This window comes from Macaca fascicularis, chromosome 5 (genome assembly GCF_037993035.2).
Source record: "Macaca fascicularis isolate 582-1 chromosome 5, T2T-MFA8v1.1".
Taxonomy (NCBI): domain Eukaryota; kingdom Metazoa; phylum Chordata; class Mammalia; order Primates; family Cercopithecidae; genus Macaca; species Macaca fascicularis.
The window spans coordinates 143603932-143615901 of record NC_088379.1 but is presented as its reverse complement, the minus strand read 5'-3'; the positions used below and the strand labels follow the sequence as shown (position 1 = coordinate 143615901).

At 39.3% G+C, this 11970-nt stretch overlaps 1 pseudogene; it reads left to right on the top strand.

Annotated features, from left to right (window-relative positions):
- The first annotated feature begins 315 nt into the window (after positions 1-315).
- On the top strand, positions 316-8786 carry LOC135971004 (armadillo repeat-containing protein 1 pseudogene; annotated as a pseudogene).
- Positions 8787-11970: the final 3184 nt, after the last annotated feature.

Genomic DNA, 11970 nt, shown 5'->3' with positions numbered 1-11970 from the left:
ACACTTGCGGAACTCGTGAGTGCGGAATTACTGTTTTACATAGTCATACTCATTATATGTGTCTTTGTATACACCCATACCTCCCTTACATTTTTTTATAAAAATATTACCCTCTAGCCTTAAAATAATTCTTTGCTTATTTTGCCATTTTTTTTTTTTTACTCTGTGTTTTTAGGCACAATTACAGTGACTAGGAATTTATTGAACTTAAAAATGCACTAGATGTTTGATGGCTGTGGTATACTGCATTGCAATCTACTTTTTCCTACAGCCTTTCGTATACTTTATAAAATTCACCCTGACGTGTGTGGTAGGTTTTTTTTTTTTTTTTTTTTTTTTAAAAAAAAAAAAAAAAAAACAATTCCCTAGGTTTTGCTTTTGAATCTTTTTCTGAGTATTGTTATATCTGATGAGTCTGACTAAGCATTTCCTGGGTGAGTTCAGCGAGCATCCTGTCAGTTGGCTTTTGATTTTCAATAAAATTCAAGTTCTCACAGTTAGTTTTCTTCCTGTCCAAGGGCTTGTGGGCCAGTATAATTTCCATGGCCATTAACTGCTGTGCGGCTTCAGCAGTGCAATGTCATTGAGCGACAGTGCAAAAATGAGGTTTTATCACCTGTTCTAAGTTCTTTACCGCTCTAGTTTCTCAGGAGCATTCCATTTCATGGACAAGCAGCAAATTAAAAAAGCACACCAAAATAGGCCTCTCTGTATCTGTGCAGATGGGGAAAGGTTATACATATCACATAAAAAAGAACAATACAGCCCACACATAGAAATCTCATTGGCTTTCTATTAATTTGCCATGGAACTGTGGAGCAGATAAAGAAAAATATGAAAATAATGTTCTCAAATTTGAACCAGGTAGTTTAGATGCTCCAAAGTTGCTTTTTTGGTCCCATGAATCATTTTCAGAATTATATAGCATTGAATTGGCTACCTGAAATTGTTGGAATTAGATGAGGAAATATTATAGGTCAGGATATCATGGATTCTGAAGTTCAGCCTGACTTTTTCTTATTTCTCTCATTTGAATTCCTTTTATGAAACAGATTTTTTTTTTCATGTAGAACTACAAAAATCTTAACTGTACCCTCCCTGGACAATCTGTCTGCCTCTTTTCTCTGTGTCTCATTTTATCTTTGTTTCTCCTTTTTTCTTCCCTTTTCCATTCAAGGCAGCCCATGTATGGCTGCTATTTTGCTGGGAAGATCATTGCATTGTCTATTTTCTTTTAACATTCAAATGCTCAACTTGAATTCCTGTCTGTTTAGACATCATGTAAGAATGGTACTCATTGGAGTTTCAAGACATGATTTCTTTTCTCTTTTCTCCACTCCTTTTCTCCGGCAGCCCTGCAAAATAGCTCATTGCTTTGCATTTCTGAGCATTTAAGTGTTTATAGACTCTAACGACCCTGATCTCTCACTTCCTTCTTATAAGCAGAAAATGATAGCTGAGCATGGCACAGTTCCCAGTGAACCTGCTTGGAAAGCAGCGGACAAGCAATGCCAGGGTGTGGAAAATAGCTGTAGGTATGCGCTTTGAAAGGAGCTGTCCCGTCAACTCAATTGCCACGTTTAGTGGTATGAGGACTGTTCAACTTTATTTTCAAGGAGAAAAGAAATTTGAAAGATATATTTGAAAATTTTCCTGGTCAGTCTCTTTTTGAAATTCAGCCTAACAGCTCATAGAGAAAAAAAAAAAAAAGTAATACCTAATGAATTAAACAGCTGGGACCAAAGGGGAAGGGAGGATTACTGTAGTAGGATGATTGTTCATAAAGAAACAGAGCTAAATATCCATAGTAATTAGTATCTCATTTTTCTGTACACATTAACCCACAGGAACAGGCTCTTAAGAAGTACTGCTGTGGTAAGAGGAATGGATTAAAATCTACAAGATACCAATTAGCATTAGACTTGTATTTCATTAGGGTTCAGGCTCACATTAGCTATATCATCCCTGGGATTCCTAGATGGGAAAATGTCAATGACTATGGCTATATTTGAAAAGGGTCCAAACTTGGAATCACTGTGGTGCAGTGTAGACAGACACATGGATTAGATTCAGAATTCAAGATTGTGAAATCCAAATAAACACAGGAAGTGTGGAATTTGGGTCACTGTTGGGAGAGGAAAATCAGGCATAGATATTGACAAAAGTATACATAATCAGGACAGTATTTACATGCCAGGCTGGATTTTAAGCACTAGGCATGAGTTGCCTCGATCCTCACAACTTTTAGATGTGACGATTATCCCCAGTTTACAGGTGAAGGAACATGCTTGGAGAGTTTAGATAACTTGCCAAGATCACACAGAAAATAAGTGGCAGGGGCAGGGTTTGAGCCTATCCTCTTAACTCCTACAGTGTCCTTTAAGTAGGTAAATACTTTGGCAGTCCTTGTCTAGAGTTTAGAGAGTGACTGCCTCAGAGATTCATAGTGGAGGTGTATGAGTGAGGTCAGTTAGGAAACATTTGGAGGCCAGTAATAGCTTACAATTTAAATTTGTTTACTGCTTCAGTAACTGCAAGTTCAGTGCTATTGTGGGCATCATGGCTGAGTCCATGATGGCTACAGGTTCAATTCCCTGTGATCCTTTTGGCTCTGCCCTTCTCTGAATGATGGCTTGTGGGAATGTGCTGCAGCAGTTCTGGATCTTATATCAGCAAAGAAGACTGGCCAGATGAAAAGTAAAGGTTGTTCCCTGGTGCTGTTCCAGAGGAGCAAGGCAGAACTTTTTTTATGCTTAGAGCAGACCTCTACCACAATTCAGGACTCTGAATCCAATCATATTGCTAATGGCAAATAGCAATTAGTCCCATTGCTAATCCAGTTACTGACAAAGGGCATGGGATTATACGTGGACTCTGAGAGGCTGGAGTGGGGCTAATCTTACCTGAGCCATATGAAGTTGGGGAAGTGGGCAGAAAACTTAGATAAATTTGCAGATCCCTAAGGGAGAGGAAGGAGGAATAGGAGTTGGGTGGCCACTCAGTGGCTACTCTAGAGAGGCCAGATGCGGAACTATTGAGTATCACACAAACCCAGGGGCCCGGTTCTTAGAACTGGTCGATCTGGGTAGAGCTTGATTGAAAGTTCAGGTACTTGATTTGATACATAGCTCTAGAATGGAATAGAGTTTCTTCTCTCTCTTCTGCCTGCGGAAAACTGGTTTGAGGTAGTGCCTTCCTATGACTACTAGAGCCAAGTTGATTATTACAAAAAGAGGCTGAATATTTAGCATGTCAAGTTGGCAGGACTGGTATACTTTGGATACCACATATAAATCTCTCTTTTATTTACCATATTTCTCAAAATTTATTTTTAGCATTGGCTTCTTAGGCTTTATATAGGGAGTGAAATTTTATCAATCAACTGATTTTTAGGGTTGTTCCTAAACTTAACTGTGAAGTTGGGAAAATGTTCCTTTGGTCTCCTACGTTGTGTTGTAGCACAATAATGACAAATACAGTGTCCTGTATGGCCACTGCTGCCTTTTACTTCTGTGGCAGATGTCAATCATTTATCATGGTCCTGTTTTCTGCTAAGCATGGTTGTAGCTAGAAATTATTCTCCATTCAGTGATCAAGGGAGGCACTGCAGGGCTAGGACGAGAAGTGAAAACTATTTTCCATAATTGTTTGAGGATCTCTGTCTCTGGGAGGCGGCATAGGAGAGTAAGAAGAACATGATATTTGGCATCAAACAGGCTTTGGTTTGAATCCAGGGTTTGCCACTAACTAAGTTGGCAAATTAACTTACTTTTCTAAGCCTGTTTCCTTCTCTGTAAAGTGAGATTGATAACACCAATTTTGTAGGCTATTTGTGATATTAAATGAGATGGAATATGTGCTATTCTTAACAGATTTCATGGATCTTAAATGTTAGTTCATGTTGCCTTTCTACTAAAACTTAGACCAAGGAGAAATTATGGTGAACGTATTCTCAGCACCATGCACAATATTAGTGTTTAAAGGAGCATCCCTTTAATGAAAGGAATAAGCTGTCATAGTGTTTTATATATTACATTTAGAGGTTGAATATTTTGAGCAGGGGCTTCACTCACTGAAACCACTCAGACTACCACTGGTTCTGCCTAAGGACATGGCTTGATTTCAGTTTTCAAAATGCCAAACTTGGCAGAGACTCATGTTTTAGGGAATTACAGAGGGAAGAGAATCCATAATCTTTACCCTTGAGGAAGTCAAAACCGAGGTACACAATGACAAATAAACATACTGTAGAATGCAAATAACTGAAGCCTGGAAATAGACCCACAGAGGCTAAATTATAGCTACATAAATGCATTCATTTCTAAAATATCTGCATAGACAGGCAGATCAATGGAACAGAATAGAATCTTAAGTAGGTCCAAACACTTCAGGGAATCCAGGATACAATAAAGGTGGCATTTTAAATCAGTGAAGAAAGATGGATTATTTAATAGATGGCATTGAGACGTTTTCAGCCATTTAGAAAAAAAATAGTTCTGTGTCTCCCTCCTTGCATTAGAGTACATTCTAGATTTGCTATTTTGATTTTCTACCAAAGCTTTAAAGATAAAATGCAAAACTAAAAAATTTTATAAGGCATCATGAAAAAAATTTAAAGTAATCTTGGAGTGGGTAATATTTTCCTAAGTAAGAAAAAAAATCTAAGCAGATATTAGCAATAGAGGTAGAGGAATACATTTTACTATAAAATATTAAATTTCTTTCATGGAAAACTACAGTAATTAAAGGCAAAAGGCAAAATTTTAAAAAAAACCTGGGCCGGATGCAGCGGCTCATGCCTGTAATCCTAGCACTTTGGGAGGCTGAGGCAGGTGGATCATGAGGTCAAGAGTTCAAGACCAGCCTGGCCAACATGGTGAAACCCCGTCTCTACCAAAAATACAAAAAATTAGCTGGTGTGGTGGCGTGCACCTGTATTTGCAGCTACTTGGGAGGCTGAGGCAGGAGAATCCCTTGAACCCGGGATGCAGAGGTTGCAGTGAGCCAAGATCATACCATTACATTCTAGCCTGGGTGACAGGGCGAGACTCGGTCTCAAAAAACAAAACAAAATAAAAAAACCCTGTACTTTGTACACATGCATCTTCAACTCCAACTGCATTCCAGAGAGGTTGTATGAATTTTTACCACATCTGCACTCTATATGTACTATGTCCTCTCTAGATATGTATAAAACATTAGTATAGGCCAACAAGAAAAATATAAATGGCCTCACAAAATAGGCAAAGGATATGTATGAAAGAGGAGTTCAGAAAGAAAAATATATTTTTATGCATATTAAAAAATCTCAATCTCATTTATAATTAAGAAATACAAATTCAGCCCATGAAACAATGTTTTGCCTATCATAGTGGCAATAGTTATAAAACATGGAAATTCATAGTGGCTAAGGATGTAAGGATACAGGTACATATGCAATGTAGGTGCTGTAAAAATTAGTACACCCTCTTTGAAATGCAATTGGACAATATTATTAAAATTTAAAACATGCCAATCTTGCAAGGCCTGCTAGCAAATGTAGCAATTTGTCCTCTGATTTTATTTTCACCTCTACACAGAGAGATCTGAAAAACAAAAACCAGGAAACAGCCATATGTCCATCAACAGGAGACTGACTAAACAAATTTTGATGTGGTCATATAATAAATTGTTATATCATCATTATAAATAATTTAGTGTATCTACATGTGCTGATATGGACAGATCTTCAAGATATATGATTAAGTTAAAAGGAAGGTATTAATAATGTCTATAGACATATATTTACATGGAACATTTCTGGAAGAGTGTGTGAGAAATGGTCGATGGTGTTTATCTACAGGGAGTGGGATTCAGGAACTGGGCTGAGAAGAAGACTTACTTTACTGTGGATACCTTTTGGTGCTATTTTGAATTTCCAACCAAAATTCAAATTATGTGTTATTTTCATGAAAAGTCGATGAACTGATAGAGACAGAGTGATGAGCAAATCAGTTGCTTGGGAATCTTTCTAAGCTAATTTCTTTTGTTCATGTTCCAATTAGTGTCTCCTTCATATCATCAAATCAAAAGCAAGAATGAATTATTATCACAGGATGGGAAATACTGAAGCATTTCTGAAAAATGGGAAAGAGAGAGATTCAAAGTGATACACCATGAGGGAAAGGTCTCCTGGGCAAGCTGAGCTATCTGCCAGTCCTCTCTCTCACAGTTAACAGAGAGCAGGAGGGAAGCAGCCTTGGGGCAATCACCAGGTACTATCTACTAGGTGGCACAGCTGGGGTGCTTGCCTCTTTCTGGACCCTGCTTTTTCTGAGAATGGGTCAATAACGATATGTGCCCACATTATGAGGTTACTGTGCGCACTGGACGTACAAATAAAGTCACTGTGTGTCCTGGCTATGCAACGGTAGAGCGGTGTCCTTGGTAGTTACCAAGATCAGGAGAATGAGGAATTCACCTTCACAGAAGAGACTCTACCAATACATCTCACTAGATACTGTGTCTCACCATTCTTCCACAATAACCTTGGGCAGGATAGAGTAGCAAAGCCATAGAACTGGCATTCTCCAAAACAAAGGTGCTTGACTGGGCACAGTAGCTCACGCCTATAATCGCAGCACTTTGGGAGGCCGAGGCAGGCGGATCATTTGAAGTCAGGAGTTTGAAACCAGCCTGGCCAACACGGAGAAACCCCGTCTATACTAAAAATACAAAAATTAGTGGAGCATGGTGGCACACGCCTGTAATCCCTGCTACTCGAGAGGCAGAGGCAGGAGAATCAACTGGCCCTGGGAGATGGAGGCTTCAGTGAGCCGAGATCGCGCCACTGCACTCTAGCTTATATGATAGAGTGAGACTCTGTATCAAAAAAAAAAAAAAAAAAAAAAAAAAAAAAAAATGGTGCTCAAACAGCAGTGACTCATTGAACACGTGAAAACAAGCATCTCCGTTCCCCACCACCAAAGAGCGCCTTGCTCTTTAGCTCCCTGAGTTAGTCTGGTTGTTTGCGATCCCCGAGGCTGTGGCTGTGAACTGAGGGGTTTGCGCCCTCTGGGTTTCTACCTCATCTGTAGGTGTGGCCCTGATGGTGCAGCAGGCTCTGGACTCCTAAAGCTCTGGATCGAATTTAAGATTTTATTCTTGAGCTTGGCATAGAAGATGAATTCTTCCACCTTCACCATGAGTGGAAGAGTCTGATGCTCTATCGGTAGTTAACTAGTTATGGGATATAGCAGCAGACCCATTAAACAGAAGAGCCGTCGTCCAGGATCAGGGATATCTGCCTGGCCTTGTTTTATTTATGGACCACCCCAACCCTCCAGTCATCCATTCAGCTTTGCTTGCTCTTCCATACTTGGGAGAATGCCGTGCAAACAGAGAAAAGATGAAAGGAGAACTGGGTATGATGTTGAGCCTACAAAATGTCATACAGAAAACTGTAACTCTAGGAGGAACAAAACTTCTGGCCTCTGAAATCTATGACATACATCAGTCCTCCAATAAGGCAGATGGTGATAGTGTCAATGAAATGAATTCATGTCGAAAGGAAGCTCAGTTGTTTTCTGGGAACTACAAACAAATGTGCCAAAACAGTGGTTTTGCATACAGATGGCCTTGATGATACGTCTTGGAGAAATCTATGTGAAGAGGCTTTGTTAAAAATTAAAGGTGTTATTAGCTTTACTTTTCAAATGGCTGTCAAAGGTGTGGTGCGAATCCATTCAGATTTGAAAGCTGAGGCTTTAGCATCGGTGAAAGCATCAACCAAGTTTACGAAAGATCAGTAAGTTGTGAAAAGTGAAAGTGGAGAAGAGATGCTGGTCGCATTCCAAGACCTTCCTGTGGTAGAACAGAACACAGAGCTACCTGACTACCTGTCTGAAGATGAGAGTCCCACAAAGGAACAGGACAAAGTGGTGTCCTGGGTCAGCTCACACCCAGTGGGTGGAACTAGCTGGCTGGGCACAGTTGCAAACTTTTTATCAAGATCGTTTTATTGGTGACTTCAATTTGGGGCTCAAGGACTGTGTGAACCAACCAGGGGTCAGTTTTCCATTGTTGTGGTGAACTGTCAAGTGCAATTTGCAATAAGTTATCATGAAAAGCTTTTAGATTACATGATGACATATGCTGCATTTTACATTTTATTGGACATTTTACCCCACTGAGTGATAAAAAGAACAGAGGCTATGGAGGGAGTTGCTTTGTTTATGAAAGTATTTTCTTTTTTTTTTCTTTCATTTAATTGCTTCATATTTTATAAACCATGGGTCCACCTTTAAAACCAAACATGGGAGGAGGTTCCAAGATGGCCGAATAGGAACAGCTCCAGGCTACAGCTCCCAGTGTGAGTGACGCAGAAGACGAGTGATTTCTGCATTTCCAACTGAGGTACCAGGTTCATCTCACTGGGGCTTGTCGGACAGTGGGTGCACCCCACGGAGTGTGAGCCGAAGCAGGGGGGGGGGCACATCACCTCACCTGGGAAGCACAAGGGGTTGGGGAATTCCCTTTCCTAGCCAAGGGAAGCCATGACAGATGGTACCTGGAGAATCGGGACACTCCCACCCTAATACTGTGCTTTTCCAATGGTTTTAGCAAATGGCACACCAGGAGATTAGATCCCTGATGAACATCGATGCAAAAATCCTCAATAAAATACTGGAAAACCGAATCCAGCAGCACATCAAAAAGCTTATCCACCAAGATCAAGTTGGCTTCATCCCTGGGATGCAAGACTGGTTCAACATATGCAAATCAATAAACGTAGTCCATCATGTAAACAAAACCAAAGACAAAAACCACATGATTATCTCAATAGATGCAGAAAAGGCCTTCGACAAAGTTCAACAGCCCTTCATGCTAAAAACTCTCAGTAAACTAGGTATTGATGGGACATACCTCAAAATAATAAGAGCTATTTATGACAGACCCACAGCCAATATCACACTGAATGGGCAAAAATTGGAAGCATTCCCTTTGAAAACTGGCACAAGACAGGGATGCTCTCTCTCACCACTCCTATTCAGCTTAGTGTTGGAAGTTCTGGCCAGGGCAATCAGGCAGGAGAAAGAAATAAAGGGTATTCAATTAGGAAAAGAGGAAGTCAAATTGTCCCTGTTTGCAGATGACATGACTGTATATTTAGAAAACCCCATCGTCTCAGCCCAAAATCTCCTTAGGCTGATAAGCAACTTTAGCAAAGTCTCAGGACACAAAATCAGTATGCAAAAATCATAAGCATTCCTATACACCAATAACAGACAAACAGAGAACCAAATCATGAGTGAACTCCCACTCACAATTGCTTCAAAGAGAATAAAATACCTAGGAATCCAACTTACAAGGGATGTGAAGGACCTCTTCAAGGAGAACTACAAACCACTGCTCAACAAAGTAAAAGAGGACACAAACAAATGGAAGAACGTTCCATGCTCATGGATAGGAAGAATCAATGTCGTGAAAATGGCCATACTGGCCAAAGTAATCTATAAAGAACTTAAACAAATTTACAAGAAAAAAATCAAACAACCCCATCAAAAAGTGGGCAAAGGATATGAACAGACACTTCTCAAAAGAAGACATTTCTGCAGCCAACAGAAACATGAAAAAATGCTCATCATCACTGGCCATCAGAGAAATGCAAATCAAAACTACAGTGAGATAGCATCTCACACCAGTTAGAATGGCAATCATTAAAAAGTCAGGAAACAACAGGTGCTGGAGAGGATGTGGAGAAATAGGAACACTTTTACACTGTTGGTGGGACTGTAAACTAGTTCAACCATTGTGCAAGACAGTGTGGCCATTCCTCAAGGATCTAGAACTAGAAATACCATTTGACCCAGTCATCCCATTACTGGGTATATACCCAAAGGATTATAAATCATGCTGCTACAAAGACATATGCACACGTAAGTTTACTGTGGCACTATTCACAATAGCAAAGACTTGGAATCAACTCAAATGTCTACCAATGATAGACTGGATTAAGAAAATGTGGCACATATACACCATGGAGTACTATGCAGCCATAAAAAAGGATGAATTCATGTCCTTTGTAGGTACATGGATGAAGCTAGAAACCATCATTCTGAGCAAACTATTGCAAGGACAGAAAACCAAACACCGCATGTTCTCACTCATAGGTGGGAACTGAACAATGAGAACACTTGGACACAGGGTGGGGAACATCACATACTGGGGCCTGTCATGGGGTGGGAGGAGGGGAGAGGGGGGAGGGATAGCATTAGGAGATATACCTAATGTAAATGACGAGTTAATGGGTGCAGCACACCAACATGGCACATGTATACGTATGTAACAAACCTGCACGTTGTGCATATGTGCCCTAGAACTTGAAGTGTAATAATAATTTTAAAAAATGTATGTACAGCTTTACATTTTATTTTAAATGAAGCCTGTCATTAGGAACACTCATTTTCTCCTCAAGCCTCAGGACCTACCTGAAGAGAAGTTTCCTTGTAGCTCAAGTTGTGCATGAATTACCAAATATTTTACTCTATGAAATATACATACTTTACTATGAAAGATACATGCTTTGGTATTCTTCACTGAAAGCTGAAAACATTTCTTGTTACCCTCTTTTGTGCCTTCTTATTTTGCCAACCATGTTTGTAGAAAGGACATTACTAATGACATTTTGCAAATTAAAAACATTCACTTGAACATAGTAGTCCCCTAGAAAACACAACTCCACAAAAATTTTGCAGCCTTATTCATTATAATTTTAATAAAATTAACAAAATCAGTCAAGAAGAAGGAAACATGTATGTTAGCAAAGTGTTTTTGGAGACTATTTGAATGTGACGACATAAATGTGGTTCTAGTTGACTTCTTTTCACTTTGGTTTATATCAGCTCTTGAGAGTTAAGTCTGACCATGATATTGCAAACAACTGTAAATGGTCTCTAGGCCTTACATTGTGATTATACGTTATCTCCTGCTAGAAAAAAATAATGGTAGTAAAGAACTGACAAACTGAAAAAACAAAAATCAAATGCCTATAATACCATAACGCCATTTTGGTGTAGAGCCTAACTTTAAACCATGAATTGCTTGGCAGAAGCCTATTCAGTAGATGTTTCTTTGTATTGCCTTTTGTGAATTTATTATGAAAATGCTGCAGTTGTATTGAATGAAAAAGACCCAAATTATTGCTTATGAAGAAATAAAGCCAGCATTGATCACTTAATCCGGTTTTTCATGTCTAGCCAGAAAAAAAGAACTTCAGTGAAGGTAAGATAAATAAATACATTTACATAGAATACTTTTTGGCAGATAAGTGCTAATTACATGTATGTAATGCTTTATTAAATTTATGAAATATTGTAACTAAAATTTTCTTTTTGGAAATTAACTAAATCCAGATACATGTTAATATGATATGACTAAAAACAAATAGGAAGACATTGAAATTCCTTTTCATCCACATATAGAGCTGCTATTTTACTATTTGGAGAATGTGATGTTAAAATTGGACCCCAAAGGATTTTCTTTTTTTTTTTTTTAAATTATTATTATACTTTAAATTCTAGGGTACATGTGCGTAACGTGCAGGTTTGTTACATATGTATACTTGTGCCATGTTGGTGTGCTGCACCCATCAACTCATCAGCACCCATCAACTCGTCATTTACATCAGGTATAACTCCCAATGCAAACCCTCCCCCCTGCCCCCTCCCCATGATAGGCCCCGGTGTGTGATGTTCCCCTTCCCGAGTCCAAGTGATCTCATTGTTCAGTTCCCACCTGTGAGTGAGAACATGCGGTGTTTGGTTTTCTGTTCTTGCGATAGTTTGCTGAGAATGATGGTTTCCAGCTGCATCCATGTCCCTACAAAGGACACAAACTCATCCTTTTTTATGGCTGCATAGTATTTCATGGTGTATATGTGCCACATTTTCTTAATCCAGTCTGTCACTGATGGACATTTGGGTTGACTCC